Source organism: Meles meles, chromosome 5, assembly GCF_922984935.1.
Source record: "Meles meles chromosome 5, mMelMel3.1 paternal haplotype, whole genome shotgun sequence".
NCBI lineage: Eukaryota > Metazoa > Chordata > Mammalia > Carnivora > Mustelidae > Meles > Meles meles.
In genome coordinates this window covers 58383161-58390156 of record NC_060070.1, presented here as the reverse complement: position 1 = coordinate 58390156, position 6996 = coordinate 58383161, and the positions used below count along the sequence as shown (strand labels likewise).

Sequence of the window (6996 nt, the reverse complement as noted above, 5' to 3'; positions counted from 1 at the left end):
ATATCTTAGATGGCAGATGAGGCAAATGCAGATAGCAGCTATAACCTAATAAACTTGGTTCCTTGAACTCACCATCATTTATAGAAGATATTTGGTAACGCTTTAATTTGCTTTCCATCTTAGTGTAGCATTTTAATACATTAACACATATTTACTGCAGAAATTTTAGGAAAGAATACAGAAAAAATGAAATAATCTATTATGCTACATTCTGTAGCTAATAACTGTTAATATTTTAATGTAATTTCCTTCCAGTCTTTCTTAGTTGTATATGTCTCTTGCATTCTATTTAAAAATAAAACTTAAATCTAATAGTGTATACATTTTTAAATTTTAATCACTATTTCCTAAATAACCACCAATATCCATACACAATATGTGACCAAAAATAATGATGATTAAAAAATATAGGCTTGGGGCGCCTGGATGGCTCAGTGGGTTAAAGCCTCTGCCTTCAGCTCAGGTCATGGTCCCAGGGTCCTGGGATCGAGCCCCGCATCAGGCTCTCTGCTCAGCGGGAAGCCTGCTTCCTCCTCTCTCTCTCTGCCTGCCTCTCTGCCTACTTGAGATCTCTGTCTGTCAAATAAATAAATAAAATCTTTAAAATAAATAAATAAATAAAAAAATACAGGCTTATATTTTTATATCCAAATGATTGTTACTCCCTTCAGAAAGCCAAGTGATTTTGCAGTTGCTTAAACATTTCTGGCCCCACTCTTCAGAATTGTTTTTAAGACCAAAGAAATATAATTTCTTCAGAATCATACTTCATTTTTTATCAAAACTTGTTTATTTATTCAACAAATAGTTGTTGAGGTATAGCAACTCTTCAAGGTTCCGGAGATTCAATTGTGAGAAGACATAGTTCTCTCTCTTCAAGGAATTTGTTTACTTTTTACTATTTAAGAATTTTGGTACCACTTGTCCACTCCCAGAAAATTAAATACACACTCAAAGGATGATTATTTGTTATGATAAATTATATTAAAAATAATACATTACTATTTATTAGATATCTTTCATCACTGTTTCAAAAATATTTTTATTCATCATTATATAGTTGGAATAAATCACTATTTTGAAAGTGATAACAACAATTGTGAATGAGGCTAGGTAAAATACAAATCTAAGACAATTATTAATATTCTTTTACAGTGTTCTCTCACATAAAAGTGCCAAATAAGCACTTTTTTTCATTATTTCCTTCAGAACTGGAAGCTTTCATGGACAAGTTGAATTTGAAACAAGTTTTTGAAGAAGGACAAATATATGGAAAAGAAATGAAAGGTTTTTGGGGTTCTTTTTGATGGAGTGAGAGGTATAAGCTTAGGTATGAAAAAATGCAAGGCTTATTCGATTAGAAAAACATAAGTAGGAGAATGAGATAGAATTTAATCAGTAGCTTTCAATTAAGGGTCACATCAGAGTTACCTAGGAAACTTTAAAAAGCATGCCTTCGGGGCGCCTGGGTGGCTCAGTGGGTTAAAGCCTCTGCCTTCAGCTTAGGTCATGATCCCAGGGTCCTGGGATGGAGCCTCACATCGGGCTCTCTGCTCAGCAGGGAGCCTGCTTCCTCCTCTCTCTCTGCCTGCCTCTCTGCCTACTTGTGATCTCTGTCTGTCAAATAAATAAATAAAATCTTTAAAACAAAACAAAACATGCCTTCACTGTTCTGATAACTCCTCCAGCCCATTTGAGACAGCTTTCTCTGGTCACCTGCTCACCTCCCACTTTAGGTAGGGGAAGGGGTGGATACAAATAGTTACCATGTTTTGCTTGAATGAACCCCCTCCTCAGTCAGTCGACTTTAGTCGCCAAGTTGAGGAATTTAGACATTATTCCATTAGTAATTATAATATATTATAGGTTTAGAACCAGGCAGTTGAAAGGAGAAGGGCTGTGTTTTAGGTAGATCAATATTTTGGTGGTGTGCTAGAGGGATAAAAACCACATTGTAGATTTTCTGTTCTGTGAGGCAGGAATACAATATATTGCTTTTTAAACAGGAATAATAATCTAATTTCTTGTGTAGGTGAAACTATAGTAATAAAAGCCTTTTCTAATGAAGGCTTTTATTGGATATGAAAATTTAGATACTTTTCCTTCTTAATTGTTCAGAAGTTGACTGTGAGACTGTGCAAGTAGGTTACTGCTCTTATTAGAACTGTTATAAAAGATGGCTATTTTAAGCAAATAGAACAATCACCTGTAATACTTATGCCCTCAACTGATGAAAGGCCCAAAGGAAAGGAATTCAAATTCATTTTCTTTATCTCTTAAGCATTTTCTGAGAAGAAAGCATCAGTATAAAGCCTGAGCAAAAATGAAAATAAGTAACACTTAGTCCATGTAGTTGGTTTTTATGAATTAATGAATTTGGAATAAATGTAGTATGATATGGCACTATTCCTGATTTGTTCACTAAGCTTAGGCAAGGAACAGATTCTTGGTGCCTCAGTTTTCCCTCCTATAGGACTAGGATAATATGCCTGTTTTACACATCTCCTTTGATGGTTCTGAAAATCTTTTCCAATGGTTATTTTCAAATCACTAGCCACAACGTTAGATAAAGGTGATTTCCATTTCTGTGTTATCTTCTTTTTACCCTTACAAAGTTTTTAAGTTTCCATTTATTATTGATGCAAATGCAGTACAATAATGAAAATTGTTTCTTCGCATTTGGAACAAATACTTCAAGTGAAACAAGGTTGTACTATAAATATGTTTCAAATTATTTAATACCGATTAGGTTAGTTACTTGCACCTGACAAATAGTTGCAAAGTGATTACTCTTCTAACATTATAAGAATAACTTAGAAATATCTATGAACTACCTTGCTTTGATATTTTTGAAGAAAGGCTTAAAAAAGATGATATTTTTAGTGTCCAGGGAGAGTGTATCCATTCATTTACTCAACAAAATTTAGCCCCTATTATGAACCAGACATTATTTTAGACAATAGGATATAGCACAGTATAAAGCAGATGATAACTCTACCCCTTATTGTGTTTTCAGAATAACTGTGTTTTCCTTATTCTCTTCAATTGCATTTTAATACTTTAAAAATAAATGCTTGGAAACTTGCAATGGATCAATATGTGGCAAAATGCATGTTTTCTAGTCTATCTGCATGAGTCCACAGGGCCATTGATGATTTCTATTTGTTCATGAAACTGATGCTTTTGGTCCTATGTCTGCATATATAGTTAGAGCCTAATTAATCAGGACAATAAAACAACAGAATGTATATTAAATTTGGCTTATTTTAGTTCTTTTAAAATACTTTTTTACTTTGTTAATCACAGTTTATAACAATATTTTGAGTTTCTAAAACAAAGAGGGTTTATTTTACAATTTTTATTGCCTTTGCTTCAGAACACAAAGTTCTATGAAGATATAGCAATTTCCCTCTTGACTTAAGCAATGTACAAACAAAATTGGATAAAGAAACTGAAAAATCTCACTGAGGCTTGAGTTATATTGTGAACCCATGAATTAAATGTAAGAATATAAGAAATGTCACACTAGATTAAATTAAGTGTCCATGGAACATGTTATTTTATGGAAAAGCATGGTATTCGCTCTCCACAACATTGATCTACTTGAACATAATTATATTTCCTGAGTAATACATTGTATTTCAATTTTCCACAAATCAATTTTCTACAAAGACCTTCTTTGATCCCATTTCTATTTTCAGTTGGTACTGCCTCTTCAGTTATATGTCTCTTACCTCTTGTGTATGTTTCACCTCCATATTCCAATGACTGAGTAAACTACTTTTCAAAACACCCACTAGAGTACACTATAATTTGGAGTTGTGATTAACTTATTTATCTCTTCCTTTAAAAAAAAAATCTTATTCTTGCTCACTTTGAAGTTCTTTATGATTAGAGAGCAATGAAAATTATGCATACATTCCTAAGGAGAGTGAACACAATTTTGTTTATGGATAATATTGTTTTATTACCATATAAAAACAATGAGAATTTTGTTGCCTTTAGTGTTACAGCAGCACATTAAATCATTGTCTGGAAATAGAATGTTGGGTGTTGTTTTGATCAGTCTCCATTGCATTTTGTATGAAATAGATTTACCAACCCAAAATACTCATAACACTTTCTACCCTGCTACAAATCACGTACTGAATGTAATATTCTACACTACTAGGACAGAATAAATATTCATACTGGCAGCATTTCTGGACTTATGTACCTTTAACTTTCTTTGAACTCTTATAGATTAGCATCTATGCCTGTATTAGTGTATTCATCTATGTTTATTAATTTATATGTAATTCATCCTCTTAGTAATTTTCTTTACTCTTACTAATAGAACCTAACCTTAGATGTCTGTCCATGTATGACGCCCTCCCTGCCTTTGTAAAGTCTTAATTTTCAGAAAGAGAAAGCGAATCTGGCTAATCTTGTCTTCTTCTTTCTCAATGCCTTCTTCTTGCCTTATTTTTGTCCTTGTGTCTTCTAATGTTGGTCTTAAAAAATTATCAATAAATTTAATTGACAATGTAAAATCAAGACATTTGAAGCTAAAAATTTTCCTAACACTTATACTATTTAAGTTATACACATATATAAACCTTCTGTGTTAAAATCCCCCAAGTTCTTCCTCTTTAAAATGATTTGTTTAAGCCAGTGTAAATATATAGTTTTTACTTGGACTGATTGATAGCAAATAAGTCTGAATATTAATTATTCCCTCAGTAACAGATTATTTTCCAAACTATGTCAATGTAATATACTAAAAATACTCAGCTTTGAGGAGTACTTATTGAAGCTAAATGTGGACTTCAGAGACATTTCTTTCTCTAATACTGTAAAACATATTTAATGGTCTATATATGCACAGAAATCTTTGTACATTCACTGTATCTATGAAATATTCCAGGGAAATCATATTTAAGACTTATTTTACTACAATAGCATTATCTAAAATGGAACTTAAATGGCTATTAGAGGAAATGAGATAATATGATGCACTGTGAACACCTTCGGTTTGCTCTTCTTAGAGCAGACGTCTTCCTAAGGGTACAGGCAGAGAATCATTCTACCCTATATGTGAAGAGAGAAACGGACTTCTTCCTATCTTCCTTGAATAAACATATTATTACTTCCAGACTGAGAACTTTTAGGTCTAAATGCTATTATCTGATTCATTGCATTATTTGTGGAAAAAGAAAAAAAAACCCCTATCCTCTTTATGTTGTCCAATTAAAGTCCAGAAAAATCTGACACTTGGGGGAAAAAGCAGAACCAGAAGGGAAAGAGGATCTGTTCTTGATAGGAGGTATTGTTTCCTTTCTTAAGTTTCATTGAACACACTAAAGGAGTATTTAAAATTGCATATGTGATTTGGCCCTTCCAGCTGGTGTGGCTCCAGTCCACAGAATAATGATGACATGAGCAAGGTGATTATAAAGGGACCCACATAAGCTGATCTCTCTTCTCTGCAGATGACACAAATAGAAAGCTTTGAGCAAGAATGGAAAGGTACACTGCCACTTGCCTTTCCCCTCTGAAGAAGCTGGGACACATTCTGTTCAGCCAACATGTTCCCAGAGGAATGTGATTTAACTTCCACTTTTCACACAGTAAGAAGCAACACTGGAGACCTGTCGGGAGGGTGATAGCAGCCTGGGAGGAATTTGGATAAGTGTTTTTCACTCCAGTGTTTTCATGTGACTTGACTCTCATCTCAATTTAGTTACATCTTGACCTGGAAAATGCAACCAATGTTTGCCTTTCTTCATTTGGCTTACCTTGATTCATGATATGCATATCCCTCCTTTCTCCTTTCCACCTTATTCATCCTTTCCCCTGAAGCCTACTAATAGACTTTCTCTAGATGTCTACACATGCAGTAACTCTGTTTCCCTCAGTATAGGCTTTACTTCCGGGGAGAGAAAATGTATTTCTCCTTGAAATATATACAAAGAATATTCACCTAAAGCAGCCCAAGAGGTTCCCCACTCCTTTTGCCAGATCTGACTATTCATATATCTGGCAGCTTCCTTAAGGACCCTCTGGTAGTAGAAAACTTAATACTTCTCACTTCTCCCTAAGCTTTTCCCCCCTCCCTCCTCCATCAAAGGACTGATTTTTATGCATGAGATAATAGACAAGCCTTGGGTGACCTGTTTTTTTCCCCCTCCCCCTCCCTCTTTTTTCCTTGCGGTAAAATAGTGCTGAAGAAAGAGGGCACTAGTGTACAGCCCAGATCGCATCCTTGCACCGTCTGGATTAGAGCTGAGTCGTCTGCGAACCGAGCGTGGCCCGAGCGGTGTTCTGGCCCGAGGACCATAGCGCTGTCTACCCGGACACAGGTACGTCTCAAGTCCAATTCTCCAAGCAGAGCCAGGTGAGCAGACACCTCCGGGCGGTGAAACCCACCCACAGTGGCAGACACAGTCCCAATCTATGGGATTTCCTCCTGGTCCCAGGGGCATCTCCGCTTTCTTTTAGTCTAGCATCCCTGTGAAGCGTCGGGACCCGTGGATGCCTGGGTTGTCTTCCTCCTTTTGCCTGGCTCACCTCCTATGCTCTTGCTCCCCGCCCGTTCCCCTAGCTCCTTTCTCCTCCGACTCTAACCTTGAGAAAGGGAGCTGGGGAAAATGAGAGGGAGCCAACTTCAGCCCCACAGGCGGCTGAGATTTGGCGCCTCTACCCCCGAAGCGGACTGGTTTGAATATACCTGCCGAAACACTGGCTCCAAGAAGAGAGTGAGAATGGCGGGGGGTGGGGTAAGGGGGAGTCAAGGAGAGGGGTGTGTGTGTGTGTGTATGCGTGTGTGTGTGTGTGTGTAAAGAACGCTGGGAGGAGGGTTGAAAGAGCGAAGTCGGGGGTTGGGAGGGGATCAAAGAATTGCAACTCGCTGGTCAAGGCGTCCCCTCCAGGCGCTGCGGGGGAATGTTTTTGCAGCAGGTCTGAGCACTGTCCAGGGTTCTGAAAGCGGCGGAGCTTGAGCTATGGCTGCAAGAG

General features: G+C 36.7%; 1 protein-coding gene across 2 annotated transcripts in view; it reads left to right on the top strand.

Moving 5' to 3' along the window:
- Nucleotides 1–6274: 6274 nt before the first annotated feature.
- Nucleotides 6275–6996, top strand: part of GRM1 (glutamate metabotropic receptor 1) — a 440097-nt gene continuing 439375 nt past the window's right edge. For both annotated transcript variants that reach the window (XM_046004121.1, XM_046004122.1), the window contains exon 1: nt 6275–6341. The gene's annotated coding sequence lies outside the window, so the exon portion shown is untranslated. The remainder of the gene's footprint in view (nt 6342–6996) is intronic.